We start from the raw sequence: 12,559 nt of genomic DNA, 5'->3' as shown, positions 1-12,559 counted from the left end.
ACACAAAAAGAAGAGAAAATTCATTAAAGTAAATGGATAGTTAGTGATACATATACCAAAACTAATGAATAGCACTAAGGCGTGTATCAAACACCAAGACACACAACACCAATGATGGATAACACCACACTTTTAGGTGGACACAAAGGGATCATAGACCTCAAGCACCCACCTTTCTTGCTTAAATGTTAACACAAGGTTAAACCTAGTTTCATTTGTCATTTCCAAGACCTACACTAAGAAAGAAATTACAATTTGAGTTTCACTCAATAATACATCAAAGCTAAGGAAAATAGAGGCTAAAATGTCAATTTATACTTATTACAAACTGTAGTACCCCATATTTCCCTAACATAATCTAAGTCCCAATACATGAGCATTCGTATATAAAATTTTTGAAACACTCATTTTTCCAGTTTATAGCTTGCCATTGCGTAGGAAATTAAATTATTTTTCCAACGATATAAAATTTTTTCAAATCCAATAATTGGGTAAGAAGTTATGGTGAATTTAAGTTTCAGTCATTAAGACCCGTTATTTTAACCCTTAGCGTATCGCGGAGCGAACATAAATGACGATTGTAGATTTCCAGTGAAGCTCCACGAAACCACCGCATCGCGTCATCAGCCAAAATCCCAATTGTCCTTTTCCAGTGTCCTGTCATGATAATGGCATGTCACGCCAATGGTGAATTTCAGAATGAAAAGGACACCACATTTCTTCGTGTCGCGCCAAACCCTCAATTCCCAATTGTCCAATTCCAGTGACACGGCGCGATAGCGCCACATCGTGCCAACTCGTAAAATTGGAAATTTTTCAGTAATTCCAAGTTTTAAATTTAAGGGTATTACTGTCTTTTTCCCCTCAGCCCAGTCAACCTTTAACATGAATTTCACACTAATTACCCATTATTTCATTATTTTAAGAACATTCCCCCGAATTAAAGAAGATTCTCTCCTGATCAAGAACCTTAATTCTCAAATTCAAGGTCAATCCTCAAAAATTCACCAAGAACTTTAAGAAATCCATCAATTAAGGTATGTTAGATGTTCATCCATGGATTCCTTTCATCCATGGAGTCCAAGCAACCTTTTTAAATTATAAAATTGTAATATTTTCAAGTTATTATGTTTTAAGTTATGATTTCACCCATGAATCTCCATCAATTAAGTCTTTATACCATGTTACCATGAAATTATTGTTTTTATTTAATCCTCCATGTTTTAATGTTATTATTTATTGAACAAGACTATGATTTAACTCTATTACGTTAGATTCATGCTATTTCTATATGTTTTAGGACATTCCTATGATTTTTTTGAACCATGAACTTCAAGTATTTGATAAAATGCCCATAAAAGTGATTGATTTAATAAAAACCTTCATGATTTATCCCCTAAGCTTTAGTGTCTTTTCAGAATTGTTGTTTTGAGTCCTGGGGGTATTGAATACCCAAAGAACATCACTGTTTATTTAGTCTAGTCTCAGTACATTACAAAATAGTCTTCAGATTATAATATAAGCATTATCAAAATAGTCAGATATCAGTCATTAAGCTCAGAACTGTCTAGTATCTCAGTGTCTTTCAGTTTAGAGTAGGATTTAACACCGAGCGAGTGTAGGGATGGGGGCTTCCCTTTTAGATAGAAAGAGTCATTAGTAGCATTCCCTATACTCCAGAACTATATATCCAGTGTAGGATATGAATAGTCACCCGTCAGATTAGGCTTCATTATATCGCAGGGGTCACCCGTCAGTTTAGGCTTGACACTCTTAGTCTTTTGGACATTATATTAGTTTAGCAGATCCACAAAACCATTATTAGTACCCGTGTAACGGTATTAACAACCTTCCAATTGGAGTTATAGGCTGGACCCCGATTAGCTTAATTTGGGAATGTCGGTTAGATGATACCACCCACAATCTCAGATACAGTCTCAGTTACATTCATAGCTCAGTTATTCAGTCTTAGTGTTGTATGACCAAAGCATAGAAATTTTAGTTTACAGATTTGACCCAGTTCATGTTATATACTTGGTCATGCATCTTCAATATTTGCAGATTTTCATGCATTTTTAGTATCTACAGATTCCATGTTCTTTATTCAGTACTCCATGCTTTACATACATATCTAATTAATTATTATTATTCCTATTCATGAAACCATGCATATCAGTCTACCTCATTTAGCATACCAGTACATTCAAAGTACTGATCGTATATGTTTATTTTATGCTATGATGTATCATATCATAGGTGCTGACGCTCAGTTCTCAGATCGCACTTAGTCCCTCAGATCATCAGCAGTACAGTAGCAGTGGTGAGTCCTCCTCATCTGAGGAAAAATTATATTACTTTATGTATTTATCTCAGTAGTTAGTAGAGTTAGTTTGGGCCTATCCCATCAACTCACAGTATTCAATTTAGAGGATTTTTAGACATTACAGTTAGCTATTCGAATTTTAGTATTATGCCAGATTCATAATTCGCTAGTCGTTTCATTATTAAAACCTTATGGCATTTTAGTTATTCTTTCGCATTCAAGATCATATTATTAAGTGCTTACAGCAGGTACCAGCTCATGGGTTAGCTTATGTCCCTCGGGACCGTAAGCATCGTGTAACGACTAGGGGTAGTCTCGGGTCATTACAAACTTGGTATCAGAGCCTAAGGTTTTAAAGTGCCCTAGAAAGTTTGTAAGCTGTGTTGAGTAGAGTCTTGTGCTTAGGTGTGTAGTGCTCCACACTTATGGACGAGAGGCTATAAGGAATTTAGGAAAACTTTCCCTTCTTTCAGTATTCATGTCGTGCGAGTGAGCATGAGATCATGTTTAACTCCCTGTCTAATCAATTTCTTCCTTCCGTTTATAGAACATGCCTCCCAAGAAGAACGGAAGAAGAACAGGAATGCAACCATCCCCTCAGCCCATCCAGGAAAATCCTCTAGATGAGCATGTCTCTTACATAGAATTTAGAGTTGCGTTCACTACTCTAGCCAATTCAGTAGCAGCATAGAATGAACGGCTAGTTGTTGTCCTGGCCAACCCAGTGGTCAATACTATTTCTAACAAAATTTAGGGCTTCACCCAAACGAATCCTCCTTCTTTCATGGTATCCAAGTCTGAAGAGAATCCATAGAAATTCTTAGATATGGTTCAGAATGTAACGAATGCTATGGGGGTGACGTCTAGTCAGAGTGTCGAGTTGCTACATATCAGTTGCAGGATGAATCCCATACTTGGTTTAAGTAGTGAAAGGTTGATAGAGGTATAGATGCGGAGCCTATAGAATGGAAAGAGCTTGCCACAACTTTCTTAGATAGATTCTTCCTATTGGATTTGAAGTAGGCCAAAGTGTTAGAGTTTATTAATTTGAGGCAAGGCAGCGTGAGTGTGAAGGAGTATTCCCTTAAGTTTACTAAGTTAGCTAGGTATGCTCTTCATATGGTAGCTGATAACAGGTCTAAGATGAGTAAGTTTATGTTTGGCATATCTGATAGTATAGTCAAGGAGTACATGACCGCAATGCTGATTAGTTAGATGGACTTATCCAGGCTGATGGTCAATGCTCAACACATAGAAGAGCAAAAGATTAAGAAGAGGGAGAGAGAAAATAAGAGAGCTAAGATGGGTAGTTTTAATTTCAGTCAGCCAAAGCCAGAAGGTGGTAATCGTCCTCAATTTTATCAGAGGTCTTCAGCCCCAGCACCCTCTTCAACCAGTGCCCCAGTACCCAAATTCAGAAATGACAATAGGGATAGGGCACCAGGCTCTAAGCTGTAAATCAATATTAGCAGTGCTCGTATAAATCCTTTATGCCAGAAGTATGGAAGACACCATCAGGGTAAGTGTAGAGCGGGTATTAGTGAACTTCGGGTGTGGCAAGCAAGGCCATCAAATTTAGGAGTGTCGGGTAGTTGCTATGAAAGGTAGGGATGTGCGCCAACAGGGCCAGTCCCATCAGTTGTCAGTTCCGTTTGATCGCCCAACTCAGTAGGGTGTCGCTTCCAGTGCTACCAGTGGTCAACATCCGAATAGATTATATACTCTTCCGTCCCGCCAAGATCAGGAAAATTCTCCTGATGTAGTTACTGGTATGTTGTAGGTCTTTCACTTACATGTTTATGCTTTACTAGACCCTGGATCTTCTCTTTCTTTTGTAACTCCATATATAGCCATCAACTTCAGAGTCAATCTCGAAACTCTAACAGAGCCCTTTTCAGTGTCGACCCCAGTAGGCATTTCCATTGTAGCCAGACAGGTATATAAGAACTGTGAGGTCATAATATCTCAAAAAGTTACCTCAGATGATCTCAAAGAGTTAGAGATGGTGGATTTTGATGTCATTCTCGACATGGATTGGCTCCACTCATGCTATGCCTTAGTTGATAGTAGAAATAGAATATTTCAGTTTTAGCTCCCAAATGAACCAGTCCTTGAATGGAGGGATTGTACTACATCAGGGTCAGTTGATCTCGTACCTTAGAGCCAGAAAGATGATATCGAAAGGGTGTATTTACTATTTTGTTTGAGTTAAAGACTCTAACTCAAAAACTTCAACTCGTGAATCAGTTTCAGCAGTAAATGAATTCATAGATATGTTTCCTGAAGATCTTCCCGGAGTTCTCTCGAAAGGGAAATCGACTTCGGAATAGACCTTCTCCCAGATACTCAGCAAATATCTATTCCGCCATACAAAATGGCTCTAGCTAAACTCAAAGAACTAAAAGAATAGTTGAAGGATCTCTTAGATAAGGGATTCATCAGACCCATCATCTCCCCGTGGAGCGCACCTATTCTATTTGTGTATAAAAAGATGGTTCTCTTAGAATGTGTATTGACTATCGTCAGCTGAACAAGGTCACTGTCAAGAATAAATATCCACTTCCTAGAATCGATGACTTATTTGACCAACTTCAGGGTGCTAGCTACTTTTCCAAGATAGACCTCAGATTAGGATATCATCATCTTAGGGTCAGGGAATGTGACATTCTGAAAATAGCTTTTCGTACTCGATATGGTCACTTCGAATTTCTAGTTATGTCATTTGGTCTTACGAATTCCCCAACAATATTCATGTACTTGATGAACTGAGTGTTCAAGCAGTACTTGGACATGTTCATCATAGTTTTCATTAATGACATTCTTGTTTACTCCCGTAGTGAAAATGAGCATGCAGACCACCTCAGAGTAGTGCTTCAGACTCTTAGAGCTCACCAGTTGTTCCCTAAATTTAGTAAGTGTGAATTTTGACTAAGATTAGTAGCTTTCCTTGGCCATATCATTTTCAATGATGGCATTAAAGTCGATTCTCAAAAGACCAAGGCTGTGAGAAACTGGACTACACCCATCTCTTCATTAAATATCAGGAGTTTCTTAGGTTTAGCTGGCTATTACCGTCGGTTTGTTGAAGGGTTTTCTTTTATTTCTTTCCCCATGTACTGATTGACTCAGAAGAAAGTTAAGTTTTAGTAGTCAGATTTATGTGAGAAGAGTTTTCAGAAGTTGAAGACTTGACTCACCTCAGCCCCAGTGTTGACTCTACCATATGGTTTAGATGGGTTTGTTGTGTACTGTGCCAGAGTAGGTTTGGGTCGTGTCCTCATACAGAGAGATAAGTTCATAGCCTATGCCTTTAGACAGCTTAAACCCCATGAGAAAAATTACCCTACTCATGATCTAAAGTTAGCAGTTGTAGTGTTTGTCTTAAAGATTTGGAGACATTACTTGTATGGGGTGCATGTAGATGTATACATAGATCATAAAAGCCTTCATTATGTGCTCTCTCAGAAATATTTCAATCTGAGCCAGAGAAGGTGGCTAGAGTTATTGAAGGATTATGACATGAGTGTTATGTATCATCTGGCCAAGGCCAATATAGTGGCTGATGCTCTCAGTAGATTATCTATGGGCAGTATTGCTCATGTTAAGGATGATAAGAAAAAGTTAGCTCAGGAAGTTCATCAGCTTGCCCAACTAGGTGTCCGCTTACTCGAATCAGTAGAGGGTAGTGTGTAGGTGTAGAGTAGCTCAGAATCATCTCTAGTTTTTGAGGTAAAGGAAAAGTAGGATGGAGATCCCAGTTTATTTAACTTGAAAGAATTAGTCATACACCAGAAAGTGGAGGTTTTCTCCCAAGGGGGAGATGGTGTTTTGCATTTTCAAGGTAGATTTTGTATGCCTAGTGTAGATGACTTGAGGCAAAGAATTCTTACAGAAGCGCATGGTGCGCGTTACTCTATTAATCTAGGGGACACTAAGATGTACCGTGATTTGCAAGAGATCTATTGGTGGAGTGGGATAAAGGGAGATATTGTAGAGTTTGTATCTAAGTGCTCTATATGTCAGCAAGTTACGATTGAGCACAAGAAACATAGTAGGTCCATGCAGGAGTTCAGTACTCCCACTTAGAACTGAGAGAAAGTGAACATGGATTTTGCGATAGGTTTGCCTCATACCCATCATCAGCAGATTCTATTTGGGTTATCATAGACAGGATGACCAAATTAGCCTATTTCTTACCATTCCATACCTCTTATTCTATCTAGGACTATGCCAAAATCTATCTTAGAGAGGTGGTTAGGTTGGTCGATGTTCTCTTATCTATCATCTTAGACGGAGCTACTCAATTTACCTCTTATTTCTGGAAAGCATTCCAAAAGGGGTCTTGGTACCCAAGTCTATCTCAGTACCACCTTCCATCCTCAGACAGACACTCAAGTAAAAAGGACCATTCATACTCTAGACGATATGCTGAGAGCATGCACAGTTGATTTTAAAGTTAGTTGAGATGAACACTTGCCTTTGATTGAGTTCACATACAATAACAACTATTATTCCAGTATCCGTATGGATCCATTTAAGGATCTCTATGGTACGAGATGTAGATCTCCAATTGGTTGGTTTGAAGTAGGTAAGGCCGCAGTAGTAGGGCCTAACTTGGTGTTTCATACATTAGACAAGGTTCAGTTGATCAGAGAAAGGCTTAGGGCTGCCCAGAGCTGACAAAAATCATATGTAGATTTGAGGAGATAGGACCTCGAGTTTGAGGTCAGTGATCTTGTGTACTTTAAAATCTCTCCTATGAAAGGAGTGAAGAGATTCGGCAAGAAAGGAAAACTCAGTCCTCGATATATCGGTCCCTTCAAAATTCTCAATCATTAAAGGTATATTATGAGCTTGAGTTACCTTCAGATTTTGCCTCAGTATACCCAGTGTTCCATGTCTCATTATTGAAAAAATGTATTGGTGATCCAGCTATAGTTGTTCCCTTAGAAAGTGTAGACATTCAGAACAGTCTTTCCTTTGAGGAAGTCCCAATCAAAATTCTTGATCATCAAGTTCATAGACAAAGGAACAAAGAAGTTCCACTAGTCAAAGTTCTTTGGCGGAATCAGTTCGTTAAGGGAGCCACTTGGGAAGCAGAGGAAGATATGCGGACCAAGTACCCTCATCTTTTATCCACGAATCCAGATTTAGTATAAGGTACCAATCTTCTTAAGATTTCTCTCTATCATGCTCAGCTTTAATTACATATTATGTTCATGTCATTCGTGCATTCATGAGTCAGTTCAGTCATGCATTCCATGCATAAGCTATGCATATTCAATGTGTAAGCTTAGTCCATCAAATTTCCCTTAGCTTAACCAGTCTCATTCGAGAACGAATGATTCCAAGGGGGAGATATTGTAATTCCCTATTTTTTCCTAACATAATCTAAGTCCCAATACATGAGTATTCGTATATAAAATTTTTGAAACACTCAATATTTTCCAGTTTAGAACCTGCCATTGCATAGGAAATTGAATTAGCTTTCTAACGATATAAAATTTTCCCAATTTCGATAAATGGGTAAAAGTTATGATGAATTTAAGTTTCAGCCATTAAGCACCATCATTTTAACCCTTAGAGAGTTTCGGATCCAGCATAAATGCCGATTGTCAATTTCCAGTAAAGCTCTACGAAACCACCGCATCGCGTCATCAGCCAAAATCCTAATTGTCCTTTTCCAGTGTCATGTCACGATAATGGTGCGGTGCACCAATGGTGAATTTCATAATCAACAGGGCACCACGATTCCTCTACTTTACGCCAAGCCCTCAATTCCCTATTGTCCAATTCCAGTGACACAGGGAGATAGCGCCGCATCGCGCCAACTTGCAAAATCGGGAATTTTTCAGTAATTCCAAGTTTTAAATCTGAGGGCATTACATTCTCTTTCTCCTCACCCCAGTCATCCTTCAACACAAAATTCACCCTAGTTAACCCATTATTTTATTATTTTAATAACTTTTCCTCCAAATCAAAGAAGATTCTCTCCCAATCAAGAACCCTATCTCTCAACTTTAAGATCAATCCTCAAGAATTCACCAAGAGCTTCAAGAAATCCATCAATTAAGGTATGTTAGATGTTCATCCATGGATCTCTTTCATCCATGGAGTCTAAGCAACCTTTTTAAATTATAAAATTGTGATATTTTCAAGTTATTATGTTTTAAGTTATGATTTCACCCATGACTCTCCATGAACTATGAGTTTATACCATGTTACCATGAAATTATTGTTATTATTTAATCCTCCATGTTTTAATGTTGTTATTTATTGAACAAGACTACGATTTTCATGCTATTTCTATATGTTTTAGAACATTCCTATGATTTTTTTGAACCATGAACATGAAGTGTTTGATAAAATGCCCACAAAAGCGATTGATTTAATTAAAACCTTCATGCTTTGTCCCCTAAGCTTTAGTGTCTTTTTAGAATTGTTGTTTTGAGTCCTGGGGGTATTTAATACCCGAAGACCATTGCTGTTTATTTAGTCTAGTCTCAGTGCATTATAGAATAGTCTTCATATTATATTAGGATCATTATTAGAATAGTCAGATATCAGTTACTAAACTCAGGACAGTCTAGTATCTCAGTGTTTTTCAGTTGGGAGTAGGATTTATCACCTAGAGAGTGCAGATATGGTGGCTTCCCCATCAGATAGGCTGAGTCGTTAGTATAAGTTCCTATACTCCAGAACTACGTAGCCAGTGTAGGATATGAATAGTCACCCGTCAGATTAAGCTTGACTATCTCACAGGGGTCACCGGTCAGTTTAGGCTTGAACCCTTAGTCCTTTCAAAATTATATCAGTTTAGTGGATCCACACAGCCATTGTTAGTATCTGTGGCACGATATTAACACCCTTCCAGTTGGGGTTACTGGTTGGACCCCAATTAGCTCAAATTAGGGAATGTAGGTTAGATGATACCTCCCATAGTCTCAGATATAATTTCAGTTACAGTCCCAGCTCAGTTATTCAGTCTTAGTGTTTTTAGACCAAAGCATACAAATTTTAGTTTACAAATTTTACTCAGTTCATGTTATATGCTTGGTCATACATCTTCAATATTTTTAGATTTCATGCATTTTCTATATCGACAGATTCTATGCTCTTTATTCAGTACTCCATGCTTTACATGCATATCCAGTTAATTATTATCATTCCTATTTATGAAACCATGCATATCAGCCTACCTTATTTAGCATACCAGTATATTTGAAGTACTGATTGCATACCTTTCTTTTTCACTATGATGTATTATATCATAGGTGCTGACGCTCAGTTCCCGGATCTCACTTAGTCCCTCAAATCATCAATAGTATAGTATCAGTGGTGAGTCCTCATCATTCGAGGACAGATTATATTACTTTATGTCTTTATCTAAATAGTTTGTATAGTTAGTTGGGGCCTATCCCATCAACTCATAGTATTCAGTTTAGAGGATTTTCAGACATTACAGTTAGCTATTCAAATTATTCAGATTTCAGTATTATGCTAGATTCATAATTCAGTAGTTGTTTTATCATTAAAATCTATGTCATTTCAGTTATTCTTCTGTATTCAAGGTCATATTATTCAGTTCTCACAGTTGGTACCATCTCATGGGTTAGCTTATGGTCCTCAGGACCATAAGCACCATGTAACGACTAGGGGTAGACTCAGGTCGTTACACAAACAAAGACTAAAATACCCTTAATGAAAGGTGCTCCTATGGAGTGTAAAAGGGAGATCTTAAAAGACAGTATTTCCCTTAATGATTCCAAGTATAGGAGGCCTTAGAGCGTAAGGCCTCTTCTTCTCTCTTCAACTTGAACAAGGCTATGAAATGGTTCCAAAAGATCTTCAACCGCCTTGCAAATCCAAGCTTGGTCTTTTGAGAAGGCCTTGTAATCATTGTGCTCTTCATGATTGTATCATCCTCTCTATCTTGAAAGAAATTTGATCTCAAATTCACACCTTGCAAAAATCAAAGAGAATGAAAAAAAACACATAATCCTCACATTTTAAGGGTTAGCATTAGTACCAAAATTATATAATCAACGCCAAGGAGGCACACTCTTGGAATACAACCAATAATCTTTTGTTATGATCATGAAACACTTACTACAAGCATCACAAAGGATATGGCTAAGATAGACATCAAGGAGTAAGGAATAGAATCTGATATTATCACATAAATAATCAAGCCAAGGTTGTTCACACTTGAAATATATCCACGGGTCCTTTGTGTGTGACATGAAAAGCTTAGCATGAATGGCACAAAGGAAGTGGCTTTAACAAATATCAAGAGATTAGGAAACTACAATGATCTTAATGGATTTACTATACCCAAAAGGTAAGACTACCTTTATCTTAGGAACCATAAGATACATTTGTTTTATTACCTCTACAAAGGACCTCATCAAATATGGTGCCACTATTGATCTTAAAATCCACCTACCCCACATATCACTATCATGCAAAGAAGGAAACCAGCCACCAAACATCCTACCTCTACGTAATACAAATTCAAAATTAACCTGGTTATCATCATAGGTAAAAAGGTAGTATAAGAAGGAATCAAGTGTGAAGACATCATGCCGAGGGGGTACAGTTTTAAAATACAACCAGAAATCCTTTGCTTTAACCATGAAACACTTAGTATGATAAGTAAAATGATAAGGCTAAGGTAATTATAAGGAAAAAGGAAGACACGCCAAGACAATCCCTTCCCCACTCCACTAGTGCATCGAGATCAAATGGATGAAGTAGCCAAGGATATAAGCCAAGGTTAATCATTCCTTTTACTAGGGAATTATACTCACAATAACCCAAATAATTTTATTTTAAGTGAAGACTAACATTGAAGAATAAGGATTTATGGCCTCGAAGACTTCCCTCAACAAGATGCAATCAATCCTTCACATATTCACTAGTTGTTGGCAACTCACAAACCAACGTAGACTCACCTTAGTTTTCACAAGGGTCAACTAGTGTGTGAATACTCTTGTCACTTGGTAATGGAACCTTATTTAAGTTTTAAGTTCTAGCATTAGATTGACACAAATCATGCTCACGAAAAGAATTGATTTTGTCATCTAAAGAATCAACTAGTAATTGCGTACTTACAACAAGAGTTTGGTCCGTATGCACTCCAACAACACCAAGAGTATCACAAAAGGAATATTCATACACTTCTACACTAAGCAAATCCAAAAAAACACCAATTTGGCAACTACTAGCCACATCATAATGATTCAAGTTTCTAGGAGTGTAGAAGATAGCTTTGTTACCTTGTAGATCATGGGAAGTGTGTTCTTCACTTGGATTTGAACCATGACATCCCTTATGCTCCACATCACAATGGAATATGTTAAGATTTCCCCTTGGATCTATTTCTTCATAACTTGTCCCAAGATTGGAAATTTTGGCCAAGGGTTCCATTAACTCATCAACCATGGGTGCGTGTGGAACACCTTTTGGAGTCTTCTTTGAGAATATATGATATTGAACTGCATTATTCACCACAATTTTGTTTAGTTGATCCAAAGCCTAGTAGAATATTTAGAGAATCATCTTCTCTAGAACCTTATGGTTGTGACATTGCATGAGTTTCCCATTGAATCTCTCTCACACCTCATATAGAGATTCTCCATTCAATTGATGAAAATTGGTGATTTTGTCATGAAATTGCAACATCTTGGATGGTGGGAAGTATCGATATAAGAAGGCAATGGTAAGTTCATCCCATGATGTGATTGACCCGGTGGAAAGAGATCATAGCCACAATACCGCCTCACCCATTAGAGAAAATGGAAGGAAGTGCAACCATATGGACTTTTGTGAGATGTGAGCAATGTCAAAGAGGGCACAAACTTCCATAAAATTCTTCAAGTGCAAGTTGGGGTCTTCATAAGCTTCCCTCCCAAAGAGACCATTCATATGAAACATGTGCAACATAACACTCATGACGTGGAATACCCCATTCCCTTTATTAGATGGGATATGGATAGCACTCGCACGTCTAACATCACGGAGTTGCTCCTCGTCATCAAGGGGGCCATCAAAGGTCCCAGCATTACTTGCATGGTCACTCATGGTGTCGTGGACACTATTGACATCACCTAAAAAGAAACAAAAACAACAACTAAAATAAATAACAATCACTATGGTTAAATCCAAAGCTACTATCAACACCGCTTAAGCAAAAACTAAGTTTCACTCTCTAGCAACAGCGCTATTTTGATAATG

General features: G+C 37.7%; 1 non-coding gene across 1 annotated transcript; it reads left to right on the top strand.

Moving 5' to 3' along the window:
* Positions 1-11,894: 11,894 nt before the first annotated feature.
* On the top strand, positions 11,895-12,000 carry LOC124886233. Its single transcript, XR_007043319.1, has one exon. It is a non-coding gene; the product is annotated as a small nucleolar RNA R71 (small nucleolar RNA).
* Positions 12,001-12,559: the final 559 nt, after the last annotated feature.

The sequence above is a fragment of the Capsicum annuum genome, chromosome 7, assembly GCF_002878395.1.
Source record: "Capsicum annuum cultivar UCD-10X-F1 chromosome 7, UCD10Xv1.1, whole genome shotgun sequence".
Lineage (NCBI taxonomy): Eukaryota > Viridiplantae > Streptophyta > Magnoliopsida > Solanales > Solanaceae > Capsicum > Capsicum annuum.
This window is presented reverse-complemented; position numbering and strand designations above follow the sequence as displayed.